The 15415-nt window shown below is 49.1% G+C and overlaps 1 protein-coding gene across 2 annotated transcripts in view; it reads right to left on the reverse strand.

Moving 5' to 3' along the window:
• The window catches only part of MNT (MAX network transcriptional repressor), a 103585-nt gene that overhangs the window by 48529 nt on the left and 39641 nt on the right, over positions 1-15415 (reverse strand). The window lies entirely within an intron of this gene.

Here is a 15415-nt window from a genome sequence, read left to right on the forward strand (position 1 = left end):
CGTATTGATGGACCTAACTTCCATGAACTTATCTTGTTCTTTTTTGAACCCTGTTAAAGCCCTGCTCTTCTCAAACATCCTCTGGCAAGGAGTTCCACAGGTTGACTATGTGCTGCGTGAAGTAAAACTTCGTTTTTTGTTTTAAACCTGCTGCCTATTCATTTCATTTGGTGAGCCCTCGTTCTTATGTTATGGGAACAAGTAAATAACTTTTCCTTATTGACTTTCTCCACACCAGTCATAATTTTATAGACTGCGATCATATCCCCCCTTAGTCTCTTATTTTCTAAGATGAACAGTCCCAGTCTTTTTAATCTCTCTTCTTGGGACCCATTCCAAACCCCTAATCAGTTTTGTTGCCCTTTTCTGAACCAGATGCTGGTCGGAGGAGCTAGATCCTTCATTTCTTGTGCATATAAAACTCCCATTGACTCCACTGGAGGATCATCCCCTAACTCTCACCTTCCAACTATATCATGCTTTTAACTCAGGGTACCAAACTCCTGCTCCGTATGAACAGATCAGTGGCTTTAAAAATGCCAGTTTCTCCTTGCTCTCTGAAACGTGGCGATTACAAAATACCCTAGTGCATGAGCACAGCCTGTGGGTGCTGGGAGCCTCCAACCTGTGTGGTAAAATCCAGGCTAATTAGATGAGATGGACTCAATGGATCAGGTCAGGTAAACAACATGAAGAGGCAGCCCTTGGCACATGAATGCTGGCCACATGAAGGAGGCCTGCTAGGAACAGAGTCTGATCGGGTATGTTTTATAAGCAGTCATTTTTCCAGGAGTCATTGCACAATGAAAAGTAACAGGGTCATGTCGGCAGTTTCAAAAGGTAGGGAAAGAAAAAATGTAGCTATCAGATTAGCTCATTTTCATGCATTTTGATTAGTGATTCAGCTGTGGCGGGACAGGAGCTTAATGAGCTTGGTTCATTACAGAAGAACTATATAGGGAAGGCCAAATTTAGACTCGGGGCAGTGAGTTCACTGAGAATCCTCCTGCCGGGATGAACTCGGCTTGCAGTATTAGTCAAACACAGGAAGACCGTCTGCCGTAGGGCCTGGTCCAGCTCTCACTGAAGTCAGTAACAAAACTTACATTTACTTCAGTGCGACAGGACGGAGCCCATAGGCCAGTGGTTCTCAAAGCGTGGTCCATGCACACGAGGGGTCCACAACCATCTGGCAGGAGGAACACAAGCACAGGGCTTCCCCCCCTCCCTTGCAGCAGGGAGGCTGCACTGGCACTCTAGCCCTGAACCCGCCCATGAAGCTGGAGCACCAGGCCAGCTTCCCACTGCCAGGGAGGGGGGGGAAGGGGCTCATGGAGGTTTTCCCCACTGCTCCCCTTGGCTGGAATCGCGGCCAATGGAAGCAGCAGGGGGCGGAGCCTGAGAGCAGCAGGAGGCGGGGAGCCAAGTAAGCACCTCCCATTTCCCTCATGCCCAGACCTCATACTCCCATCCCTCACCCACCCAGGACCCCCCCACCCTCAGCCCGCTTCTGTACCCAACCTCCTGTCCAGACCTCACCCCCCCATCCTCTCCTCCACCCATTTTGCAATCATGGGTGGTTGGCTGGTCCGCAGAAAGCTCTGCCTTGAGTGGGGTGGGCTGAGGGCCAAAATGTTTGAGAACCACTGCCACAGACACACAGTGTGAATTTCATCCCTGTGTGCGTCCACGCACCCTTTAAGCCTTCATCTGAGCGTTTCAGTGGGCTACGAAGTGGTGTCCAGGTTTTGGTCCTCTAGCCTGTGTGGGGAGGAATGCCTCATCCAGCACCACTGTTTCTAGGCTCTGATCACGCGGTACGAATGGTAATTTAAAACAAACAAAAAGGTGTTTCAGTATAAACTGAAAAACTCGGGTGCGTGGGCAGAGCTAAGCACTGGAGCCATCAGCAAATTCATTTGCCACTAAGCAAAAAGATCCCTCATGTCAACTCACGCCAAAGGTGTCTCCCCAGGCCACGCAGCTACGCAATCAGCGAAAAGGCTGACGACCAACATTTCTGAGCTGCACTAATCTGACCTCCTTTGAATTATATTTGTACTGATTTGCCCCCAGGTAGCAAGTCACGCAGCTGCACAATACTGCGGCTGGGTAATGTGCGGTAATAATTCGTTCACCTGAAACGATGCAAGTAATTTTTTTCCACTTTAAATTTATGAGAGAGGTTCGGCTGGAATTCTCTGAGCTCTGATTACAGAAGTAAAAAAACTAAAAGTAATTGATAAGCAGCATTCTGATTGTCACCAATTCACATGGACAAACTTTATTCATAAGCAATTGTCTGCCTCCGGTGGGAAGTTGGGAATCCTATCTTTCATTTATTATTTGTAATATGGGAACATTAGTCCACTAAGATCAGGGCAGCATACAAATAATAGTAGTACAGGTTGAACCTCTCTAGTCTGGCACCATTGGGACCTGACAGGTGCCAAACCAGAGAATTTGCCAATCCATGGGAGGTCAATATTGTCTAGCTGCATTACCAACACGTCTACTGCTTCCTGCACTCTTAGATGACATGTAGGAGTAAATTAGAGCTAAATAACAGCACAGAACACTGAGAGCCAGGATTGGTGGCTGTAAACAAACTTTATGGGACCGTGGGAAATTTGGCCACATCCATAATTAAATTCCTGCCAGACCATGGAGGTTGCTGAACCAGAGTGTGCCAGACTAGAGAGTTTCCACCTGTAGATAACAGATTCTATTTACATTGTAAACAGAAAAGACATGGGGGAACCAAAGCACAGAGAGCTGAAGGAGCCTGTCTAACATCAGACAACAGTCAATGGTATGGCACATCGCAGGCGGAAGTTTATGGCGCCCACACGGGTGGTCTCTCGTGTTAGGGTTAAGACACTATTTGAATTGGCTCAATAATATGAAGTTGGGCTGCTAACCTAAGCTAAAAGCAGAATTTCCCTGTCTTCACTGCTATTTTAACCTCAAGACTGAATAGCATCTGGGCAGCTGCAGTACAAGCTGCTCCCACCACAGGAGTTTTGCACCTCAGGTTTTGCACCCAACTTCCCTGCTAAACTACCAGCCTAGGTCCCAGCCTCTGGGCAGCCCCTCTGGGGTCCCACTGCCCGCTGTGTCCGCGGTCCAGACCATCGGCTCTGCATGCTCTATAGCCTCTTGGGGTCCCAGTGCTGGCCCCGGGCTCCGCAACCGTCTCTAGCTGTGGCTAGGTTGCCAGCTCTCCTGGACCAGAGTCCATTTGCAACAATGGCGTCCAGGACATCTGGTCAAGTTGGCAAACCTAGGTGTGACCCCATCCTGGGGCACTGAGGGGCATTAGCAGCTGTTGAGAGGGAGGGGCTCAGCTCAGCACTCTAACCCTAAAAATATTTCCAACACTACTGGCTCCCACTGTGTTCTGTCAATGTGTCTCAATCAGGATTTGGTGGAACTAACGCTAGGGTATTTCAGGGTCTCTATCCATGTACTGCCTGACTTCTCTGCGAGCCAGCTATTCCCAGCTGGAGGTGTGTGGTTTGATGTGACCCCTTGCCTCTAAGGAACTGGATTGAGGGAACAACAAATACTATTTTAATTTTAATTTTGGAAAGGGGGGGAATGACTCTCTGGCCAGCTGATTTATAGCAGTTCTATTGAATCAGGCTCTTCCTGTGACCAGTGCTTTGAGTAAATCATTCATATAAATCTCCAAACATATAGGGCTACAACCAAAATCATACTGAAAAAAAGTCAGCTTCTGCAACAGAAATCCAACTGATGATCACATGTAGGCCTAGAACCGGCAGGCAAATTCCATACCAACTTAATCCCTATACAAGCCCACTGACTTCAATGGTTATAACTCAGGACAGAACTTTTAAATCCTGACTTTCCATCTGTCCCAAAGCACAAATAACTCCCAATCTTCTCCTCTTTTGCCCCTTCCCAAGTTCAAAGATAGCAAAGAGATCAGTTTGGTATTGCCGGTTTATTCTGTAACTTTCCATCTGTTTTATGACTAATCTCCACCAAACCAGGAACTGGCAGACATCTTTTGTGAATAATAATCTAAGCCAGCTCCCTCTAACCATAAACGTTCCCGTGGTTTGCCTGAGTCTTAGTATTTGTCTATCTAAGACATTTTTATAGCACCCACTATCATAGTGTTTAAGCACTGTCCGCAGTAATTTAAATCTGCATGTCTTTGCCCATTACGGACTTCACCATGGGATTCTACTCTCTGCCTCTCCGGGGAGTTCAGCTCAGTCTTATTTTTTATAAGCAGGTTGCTCGTTAGTTCGCACTGGACTTTGGTTGGAGTGGGAAAGCTTTGGCAAATAAACAGGGCTTGCAGTGGGCTCTGAAATTTGTCAGGCTCTGTGACTCAGTCTGTAACCACTGCTCAGTTTGAGAACTGTCCTGGTGCCCTGGTGTTACTAAGCACTTGAAACTTTTTTTAAAATAACGTGCAGAAGAAAATAACCCATGAAACTGGAAAGGGTTCATATACAATGGCGATGAGCCTGATTTGAGAACACATCTAGAAGGGAAACAGAGCCTTGCTTACGAGGGCCTCAAATATATCCCAGCAAAGATGCTAGCAGGTTGTGTCTAGACTGGCCAGTTTTTCCAGAAAATCAGCCGCTTTTCCGGAAAAACTTGCCAGCTGTCTACACTGGCCGCTTGAATTTCTGCAAAAGCACTGACTTCCTACTGTAAGAAATCAGTGCTTCTTGCGGAAATACTATGCTGCTCCCGTTTGGGCAAAAGTCCTCTTGTGCAAAACTTTTGTGCAAAAGGGCCAGTGTAGACAGCTCTGATTTGTTTACCGCAAAAAAGCCCCGATCGCAAAAGTGGCGATCGGGCCTTTTTTGCGCAAAACCGCGTCTAGATTGGCACGAACGCTTTACCGCAAAAAGTGCTTTTGTGGAAAAGCGTCCGTGCCAATCTCGACGCTCTGTTCCAAAAATGCTTTTAACGGAAAACTTTTCCATTAAAAGCATTTCCGGAAAATCATGCCAGTCTAGACACAGCCACAGTGTTTCCTGGGGGAATGGGAGCAGGAGAGAAATCCTTCCAACACGGAAGATGCTCAGAAACAAAACTCCTACTTGAGTGAGAATCTTGACTATGCTTTGTCTCCTCTCTAGGCTCCAGTTACAATTTATGTGCCTATTGGTCACTAAGACAGTGCCCTATTCAACACAGCTAGAGAAAGGTTCAATTCCACATTTTCACTTAGCCCAATGGACTAGCAGAGCACCCACAGCTGGCAGCATCTGTTTCTACTGGTGGTGCACATCTGCACATGCCTTGGCGCACAGGACAAAATATTCTGCACACAGTTGGAAAAAATTGCCAAGGTTCTTCAATTTTTGACAGAAGGGAGCTTGGTCCCCCAAGCTCTCAGTGGGCTTCACTGCAATTATGTTAGGAACTTAAATAAACACTAATCATACTTCCTCCAAAACGTCTTTTATCACAGCCTCTCAAAGCATGTTATATATATTGAACATCGCACAACCTGTATGAATTAGGAATCCATGTTACTGCGGAGTAAACTGTGGCACAGAGAAGGTTCAGTGGCTTGCGGAACAAACGAGCCGCAAAATGAGTGGCCACAACAATCCTTAGGCCCAGTCAGCTGCTCTAACCACTAGGGCACAGTCCCTCCCACTGAAAGCACTGAAGCCAGGTGGTTTGCCTAGAAACAACTATCATGCTTGTAGGTTTTTTTTTTTTTTTTTTTAAAGATTACTGACTTCCAACTGTGTTCAGCCCAATTTCCGTTGTGCAATCGTTTTAATAGCAGAAAGCCACATGTGTTGTTGCAGATCAACAAACCCAACTTGGAGGATAAATTAAAATGACAGATATATGGGGTGTTCAGAATTTTACTGTCTGATTTATCTGATGTGACGCAGACACAAATATTTAAATCCAACCAAGGAAACAAGTAGGCTCGCTTCCAAGACGTTCCAGCTGGACCCAAAGGGGAAAAAAGTCTTTTGCCAGAAAAGAGGCTTCAAAATTAGCCCATTACACTGCTTGAGGGCATAAAAAATCCACTAGCTGCAACTTACGAGCTGGCAAGACTCACTTATATTAGGAGGGATTAATTTTACAAGAAGGTTTTTTTGAGGGGGGGAGGTGGTGGCTAGAAGTTCAGTGTTCTTGTGCTTAACTATTTTACTAGATCGAGAATTACAATTTTTCAACTCTCCCTTTTACAAAATCCCATGTCCCACTGGAGAGAAACACGTGTCAAATCTGTTAAGGGATATGCACTGGGATTCTGGGTGCTATTTGTGGTACTCAAGAACGAGAAGAAAGAGAAGAGAGCGGGGAGGAGAGGAACAGAGGAAAGCAATTTCTGAGACTCAAAGTGCAGTAGGTAAATTCACTGTTTGTATCAGATATGTAGGTACATTCACTCAAGCTATGTCTTCACTGCCAAAAAGGAGTGTAATACAGGACAATGTAGCACTTTAAAGACTAACGATGGTTTAATTTTTTCTTAATTCTATCCTTTGGTATATATGGTTGTGACAATTTTCTTCCACTATTTGATCTGAGGAAGTGGGTCTGGCCCAGGAAAGCTCATCATCTAATAAACCATCTTGTTAGTCTTTAAAGTGCTACATAGTCCTGTATTTTGCTTCAGCTACACCAGACTAACAGGGCTACATTTCTATCACTATTCAAAAAGGAGTGTGTTTTTCTAGCTTGACATAGCTAACAATGTAAAATCCTAGAGTGTAAAGGGGGGGAGCAATGCTGCGACCCTCTCTGCCATGGCTAAGGCATGGGTAGTTTTCATAGTTGGGCTCAACCCTACACTGGAGTCTAATTTTACCTTAATGTAGCTAACAGATAAACACACTGACATTTTTACAGCATGATAGCCATCTTGGTATAAAGCCACACCTGTTCTTTTGCAACCAAGGCCTGGCCTAACCGACTGCCGACTTTTTTTTTTTCATATCCACAGACGCGAACGCCCTTTGCATCCCACATTGCAATTTTTTTTTCCGGGGAGGGGAGGAGTTAAACTTTACAATAATCAAACCTAGATCCCTGGCAAAAAGTCAGGAGCTGGGGGAACGTGGGGCCCCACGTGTTGAAAATCCAAACGCGATTTCGTTTGTAAACAGCCAGCCCCCGGGAGCCTCTGCAACCCCCAACCTGCCCTGCTGGGGGGCTGGACACCGAGCAAGAAACTGACCAGCTTCTTTTCCGGATGCAAAGCGGACACGCCCCTGGATTGGGGCGTTCATACCCCCTCGGCTTTGCACAGAGCAGCTGCCCCCCACCGGCCCCCCAGGTAGCGCTGCAAAGCGAGGGCGGGGGCGGCCGCCCCGCAGCGCGCCCGCAGATACAGCGGCGCCATGTGCGCGCTGCACACGTGGAGGGAGCCGGGCAGGCGAGCGCAGCTGGGCGGCGCCGCGCGGTCACGGTGACCTTCTCCCCCAGCGCCCGGACTCGGCGGGATCGGGCCCCTGCAAGGAGGCGAGGGGTGCGCGCGGCCTTGGGCCCCCTCTGCTCGGACCCCGCCTCTTTGCAAGCCGCCTCCCCTACCAGGGCATCCAAATGAAACCCCGCCCCCGCCCTCAAGCCTCAACGAGCATTGGGGGGCTTGGTTGGGTTTTTTTTTTAATCTGCTCAGCCATGGCCCTGGGGTGGGTGGGGCGAGACGCGAGGGGGTGGGGGTAAACTTGGTGGGCGGTGTTTCTGGAAGAAGAGCAGCAAGGGGTCTCTGTGGAGCAGGAGGATGCCTTGTGGCCCCCGTTAGAAAGGGACGCGCCTGAGCGAGCCCTCAGCAAGCAGCAGCTGGGGACAGAAATAATAGCCGTCCTGTGTCTAGAGCCCTGCGTGGACACACATAGGGTAGCCAGATGGCTTAACAAAAAATACCGACAACCCCCCCCCCCCCCCGCGCAAAAAAAAGCAGGAAAAATTTCTGTTGAGGAAAAAAAGGGGGGAGACCACTTGTTGAGCAAAAAAAAAAAAAAAAAAAATAGCGCTGCGCCTTTAAATGGCCCCATGCTCCTCATTCTCCCGCCCGACGCAGCAGGGGAAAATTTACCGAGGGAAACAGGAAATACTGGACATTTCACATGTCTGCTATTTTCTGGTTTTGTTATTGGACAGGGGACCTGAATAACAGTCCGGATGACAATCGGACACTTAGCAACCCTAGACACAAAATGCATATCTGTATCTGCATCCGTAGCTGCAAAAATAAGACACAGATATCCACATCCGTGGACGCAGGTACCCATGGATATAAAGCGGGTATCCACAGATTTGCAGGATGCTAGATACAAAATTGGTATCCGCATTCGTATCTGCAAAAATGAGCCACAGATATTGGCCTCTACATCCGCAGATGCAGCTATAAAGTGGATAGCTGTGGATGGGACAGGGGGACTGTAGCAGCAGGTGTGACAGCATTACATTGAAGGATCCCAAAAAGATGTACAGAGACACACCTGTATTGTGGTCTATCTTTGAGCTATATAGCAGGTTGCAGAAACACCCCATAGCAATTTAGAAGAGGAAGTCAAAACTGTATCCAGCTGAAACTGAAGAAGTTGCGCATCTACTTCCCGAACTCGGTGGTAGGCACCAGTTGTATGCAGCAAGACTATCAGAGCTGAAATTCAGTTACCAGGCGATAGGAAGATTTTCACAATGGATGGTCCTGGGGATTCAGGGAGGGGAAATCACCTTTGACTGCATTTCCCGGTGCTTTTTTGTGAAAAAGGCCTGGGGAATCTCAAGGGACTACAAGCAGCTGAAGCCTCGGTTTCACGTTTCACTCTAAAGATGGCTCAGCTAGCAGCACAATGACCCTTGACAACATGCTGGAATTCAGATTCACTACTGACTCAGCGTGCCACCTGTTGAACCACCCCTATTACTTCTGAGAGCACCCAGGTGATCTTGGGGTTTCCCACCCAAGTCCTAATCCAGCCTGACCTGGTTTAGCTTGAGATATCTTCCCACACCATAGCATGAGGTCACTGTATGGGGAAGAGTTAAGCAAGACGCAGTAGCAGGAATATACCTGCCTCGCCCTCTCAGCCCAGCACGAGGCTCAGATGTGGCTATCTATAAACGCCCTGGTGCTGCTTCTACGGAGAGGAACAGGCCCTAGCACTGGTGTTCCAATGTAGTGATCGGGGGGGGGGGGGGGGGAACCTCTACGGATTCCTCCGAGGCAAATTCAATTACCCAGAGACTCACACACGACTTCAAATGTGAGTCCCTTGATTTAAAAAGAACTAGCCCCAGACTCTGTCTGCTCAGTGCAAACACCAATTCACCAGCTTCACCCCCTCATCGCCCAGGAAGGGCTAACAGGCAGTCCCACCCACGAGCAGAGAGATGTTCATTACTCACTCCAGCCATGGTCCAGAGGCTGTAGGGGCAACTTTCTGCTCTATTGGTTTTGACTTTGGGGGTTGAAATGGGGAAGAGGGGAGAAGCAAGAGCCACTGGAGACTTTCTGGGAGGGAAATGACATATTCATTTTCCTCAGTGCCCAAAACGTGACACACTTAGACTGCCAGCTTCCAACTAGCCCTGCGGAATCCATCCACCATAAAAGGTTTTCTTATCAGCCCGGGAAAAATCAGACTTCTCAGTGCCGTAGGAATCTGGCTGTAGAAGCGTTTTTCAAAAGGAAAGTACAGAATTGTCAGTCTCCTGCTTGTAACCACCCAAATTCAAAATATCGGACAGAAATGATTCACTAGAAATGAAAGCATCTAACCCAGAGGTTTTCAAACCACAGGTCGAGACCCAGGACTCGGTTGTGGAATGTCGGGGGCTGGGTCTCGTTGCTGCAGGGGGATCAGGTGACCAGTGGGGGCGCTAAAGCAGCTCTCTGCCTGTCCTGGCACCGCAGACTGTGCTGCACCCCAGAAGCGGCCGCTAGCAGGCCTGGCTCTTAAGTGGTGGTGGGGGGTGAGGGGAGAGAGCGCACAGGACTCCGGACACTGCCCCTTCCCTGAGCACTAGCTCCGTACTCCTGCTGGCTGGGAACCTGCCGCTGGCTGCTTCTGGGGGCAGCATGGTCTGCGGTGCCAGGAGAAGCAGGAAGTCGCCTTAGCCCCCCCCCAGTGCACCACTGAACAGGAGCATCTCAAGGTAAGCCTCTCTTGGCCCATACCTGACCCCGTGCCCCAAAGCCAGAGCCCCCTCCCACAGCCCAAAGCTGGTCTAACCAGTCCTGTCTGCAACACGGCTGCACCCACAGAACTGCAAGGGCAATCCTGCTTGGCTTTCCTCAGCCAGGCTCAAATCCTGTCCCTTGGCACTAGGGATGGGAAATCTTGTTTAACTGGGATTATACAAAATGTTTAACTGGTTAACCAATTAAAGGGCAGGAGCAGGGGGCCTCTCCCCACCCAGTTACAGGCAGGGGTTGCTCTAGCCTGGTCAGAACAGCCCCTGCCTAAGGGGCCTGTGGGCCTGCTATGGGCAGAGGCTGCTCCAGTTGGGACATGGGAGAAGCCCCTGCCTGTGGTGGGCCCCCTCTGGGGCTGGACCAGTCCCCTGCCTGCAGCAGGCAGGGAGCTGTTCCAGCCCCACTGGTTAACCTTAACCGGTAAGCGTCGCCCGTTAAGGGTGAGGCTCACTGGTGAAATCTTCACATCCCTACTTTGCACAAACGCAAAGTGTATAGGCCCTGTGGGAGTTCACCTGTCCAGTGCTACAACCATCTACAACCACCGTGTGCCCACTATTCGTGGATCCGCTCACAACATACCCACCTCTCCCTTGGCCTGGCCCCTTGTAGGCCCCACAGTGCAGAGCTCCCTAGTGCATGTGTAGACACCCACAACCTGTAACTTTCTCAACCTGGCAGTGAAACTGAAAGAGTTGCCTGTAGGGCCATGTGTGAACAGGGCGTAGGTGGGACAGGATCTGGACAGTTCTCCCACTGAAGTCAATGGTGTAAGGGTTTCATGGGAAAAGTAAAGACCCCCCCTCGTTCTCTGGACTAGGCAAAGCCTGCTGTTCGGAGGGGCTTGTGAAGATCTTCATGCAATCACCAGTGTGTTTCACTTGGGAGAGGGATTCACCCCAGTATCATTTCCTTCGTGCTTTCTCTTATTGTGAATGGTTGAATTTATGGGGGAAACAGAAGCTTGCCTCAGTTTACCCACTGCACTTGGATTTATGGAGACAGCAATCCAAGCTGTCTCCTACAGCAGGGCTCACCGAGAGGGTACCAAACAGAATTACAAGGTTATCAAAAGTACTGCCAGCTGGTTGAAACTCTGGGGCTGTGTCTAGACAGGCATGATTTTACGCAAATACTTTTAATGGAAAAGCTTTTCTGTTAAAAGTATTTGCGCAAGAGAGCGTCTATACTGGCATGTGCCTTTGCGCAAAAGATTTGCTTTTGCGCAAAAGCATCCGTGCCAGTGTAGACGCTCTCTTGTGTAAGAAAGCTCCGATGGCCATTTTAGCCATCGGGCTTTCTTGCACAAGAAATTAACGGGCTGTCTACACTGGCCGTCTTGCGCAAGAGGGCTTATCCTTGAGCAGGAGCGTTGGAGTATTTGCGCAAGAACCACTGATTTTGTACATTACAAAATCAGTGTTCTTGCGCAAATACTCACAGCCAGTGTAGACAGGCAGCAAGATTTTGCACTAAAGCAGCTGCTTTTGCGCAAAATCATGCCAGTCTAGACACACCCTGGGTGTACTGCAGAGACTAGGGAATGTAAGAGTTTAACCGATTAGCTGATGCTTATTGGTTTCGGTTACCGGTTAAACTCCAGTGGATCACCAGTGCCGTGAGCTCTCCCAGCTCCAGCAGCCCACAGGGCCAGCAGCCAGTAGGACAGGCAGGCAATAATTTTTAAAGGGGGGGGCCACTTGGTGAATTTCTGAAGGGGCGAGGCCTCGGGCGTAAGGGGCAAGGCCTGGAAACCCTGACTGGCCTGGAGGTGGGGGAGAAGGTAAAGTCTTAGCCACCCCCATACCCACCGTAGGTGCACAGTGCCTAGAGAGAACTGCCAGCTGGTCCCTCTGGTGCCACTTCTCCTGGCCAGGGGAGGAGACTTCGCGCCTTCCCCTGGTCCCAGGTCTCGACTGGTCTGGGGGTGTGGGAGTGGCAGAGTAGCCGCAGGCCAGGAGCCCTTTCGATAGCAGCAATTGCAACGGCTCGCGCTCCATGGCAACGCATTAGCGGCAGAGCCGGAAATTGCCGGGGGCTGGATCAAAATGCTAGGTGGCCCAGATCCAGTTCGCTGACAGCCTCTTGCCCAGCCCTGCACTGGGAGCTCCCGACGCTGGCAACCCGTGGGGCCAGCAGTGGTTACTGTAACCAAAGTGAGTATTTTTAACTGTTTTTACATCTCTATCAGAGACAGGACTGAAAAGCCTCAAATATCGCTGGCGCCCGTTTTAATCCCTCAACCACCGGCTTGGACAGCTATCCAGTTACATTTTCATTCCTATGTGGCAAAATTCTCACTGTCTGGCCTAACCCTGCCAACCTAAGGCCAAGGACTTCACTCAAGGCAAGCTGATGCCATTGCTTTTGGAGCAGAAGGGGACAAGGAAGCTGCTGTCTTGTTTTCTCACTAGGGATGTTAAATAACAATTAATGAACTAATCGAATAGTCAACGGGATTTCCATCAACTATTCGATTAGTTGATAAGGACTAGCGCGTGTGCCGCCTTTGAAATGTACAAAAGACCCAGCTTTTGCTTCTCAGATAGTTGACTAGTCAATTAGGGTACGTTTAGACTACAGGCTTTTGTCGACAGAAGTTTTGTCTACAGATACGGTCGACAAAGCTTCTGTCGACAAAGAGCATCTAGACTACATCCAGTTCTGTCGACAAAGCAAGCCGCTTCGTCGACACGACAGTGTAGATGCAAAGGACAGTGTAAATGCAATAACGCCTTCTATCGACAGAACTCTGTTGACAGAAGGCGTTATTCCTTGTAGAATGACTGGTTTACCGCCATCGACAAAACTGCTGAGTTCTGTCGACATTATGTCAACCGAACTCAGCGGCAGTGTAGACGCAGGTATAGTTTCGTCGACAAAAGTCCACTTTTGTCGACAAAACCCTGTAGTCTAGACACACCCTTACATCCCTATTTTTTACCCTTTCACATTTTCTTTTTCCTTCGCCAATAACTTCCATGACAAAGACTGGCTTTTACAAGGGGAAGAAACAGGCAGCAGGCAACTGACGGCCCCAACACCCCAACGTGGTCATTGTGAACTTGGCGGGAGAACGAACGGGAAGAATTAGACAAAGATTTCCTTTCTTTCAGAGCCATTTTTGTAACAACCTGGCATCAAAATGACAACCTTGCCTGGATTTTCGCATTTGACACCTGGGTGAATGGCTAGGTAGGCTGCAGCTTTATACTACCTTGACATGCCTGTCGGTGCCAGTGGGTAGGTGGGGGTAGAGATGGGCGCCCTTCCCCTTCCCTCCCTCCGGCCTCCCAAAACAGAACACGGCTCCCAAGACATTTTTCAAAGGCAACTGCGCAGCTATAAACCCAGCACCATTTTAATTTCATTTGCCACTCGGTTCTGCACAAATAATGACTGGCCTGCTATGTGAGGAATGGAGGAGCACAGGGGAGCCAACTCTGAGATCAAAACCGAAACAGATATCACACAGGGGAAACACAAGGGTGTCAGGATGCTCTTCTGAGTCAATGGCCGTGTTTTGGACTGTCCTAACTGCAGTTTACACTTCGGAGGCACTCAAGGACACGACCACGTATTTCATTAACTGTCTGAATGGAAACATTTATCCTCCTCTTACGAACCGCTCCATTATCAGGGAAATGCTCTGCTATAATTAGTGCAAGAGCTTAATTCTTAGCAATTTACAGATCTGATTGCACATTTGTTTACAGTGCCGTGCTGCTGCCTTCGCTGTTCCTAGCCGTCACAGTATTTCATGGTGGATCAAGACTATAGAGACAGAGAGGAACCGTCATCCCCACTGTCACCCTCAAGAGAATTTTACGTTGCATTCTAGAGGCACAGCATGAACACTGTGCTTGTCAACAGCGCCTGCGGAGGGATGGACCAGCGCTTGTAGCAATATTCATAGCGTGTCAGCCACCAACGCCCGAGACGTCTCTGTTCATGGTATCAGGACTTTGGACTTGACTCCCATATGTGAGAGTGGGCAATCCGCTCGCTCTGTCTCTGCTAGCACTAAGGGAAGCTCAGCTCCTTCCCTGGAAATCAAAGGGAAGGCTCCCGAGTTTTTCAATGCCCATGAGCTGCAAAATGACTGCTTCTCCAGAAATGACTGTTCTTGGAAACACAGCTCTTCTCCTTTGGTTTCCATGCTGTGTTCCACTCCCACCTGCCCTGCTGAAGGCATCCTTCCCAGCACAAGCACAAACAGAATAGAGCAAGCCCCTTGACCTCTGGCTCTGAGGGCAGATACCTTATCCACTGGGTCACTGGAGGAGCCCCCCAGGTCTCTTTTATCCATCCTATGTCCCAAATCCATCTTTGTTGAGGGTGGGCCTTGAACCCTTAGCCTCTGGTTCTGGAGGCAGATACCTTATCCACTGCACCACTGAAGGAGCCTCCTAAGTGCCCTATATCTCAGCCCCTCTTATCTGTCCTATGTCCCAGCGGTGCCAGGTGCATCCATCGCCAAGCTGATCTTGGGTGACCCCATGTTGGATTGGGGGGGGGGGGGCTCGAGCCCTCGACCTCTGGCTCCGGAGGCATGTAATGAGTAATGGTGTCATCCTGAGGGTTGGCGAGCAATTGCTGGGCACCTGGATCTCCAGGTGAAGTCCCGGAAGGGCTCAGCACCTCCGAAAGTCAGCACTAAGGATACCACACATACAGAGAGTTAGCAGACACCCATTGTAAATAACAAAGCTAGTTTTAATTTACACTTATGGGAACTTTAAAATCACCGAATACAAGGCTTGGGATTTCTTTTTACATACTGTACCGTTGACCACTCTATATAACATGCCAGTCAACCAGTTAACCGCTATGTATAACTGGTTAGCCGCTTAACTGCTTAACCAGAGGGCTGTTCCAGTCCGGCCAAGCTGGAGTAGCCCCCTACCATGGTGTTGTGGGCCCGGCTGGGCTAGAGTAGCCTCCTGCCCCCGGGTAACCGGTTACCTTACCAGGTGGTGCTTACCACTTAACCGGTCACATCCTTAGACCACACTAACAAACGTTACATAAGGAAAAGGTGTTTGGAATCTACAGACAAACAACAGCCTCCAGCTCTCACTGCTGACAGTACAGTACCACGCTTTGGTTAAACGCAGCCACAGATTATCATGCACACTTCTGCACTGATTTCAACAAGAGCTGGCCCACCATACACCAGGGCTGAATTTGATCCTTAATCTCTAAATGATGTGCTCCTGCATCACAACCACTCACAGC

Source organism: Pelodiscus sinensis, chromosome 21, assembly GCF_049634645.1.
Source record: "Pelodiscus sinensis isolate JC-2024 chromosome 21, ASM4963464v1, whole genome shotgun sequence".
Taxonomy (NCBI): domain Eukaryota; kingdom Metazoa; phylum Chordata; order Testudines; family Trionychidae; genus Pelodiscus; species Pelodiscus sinensis.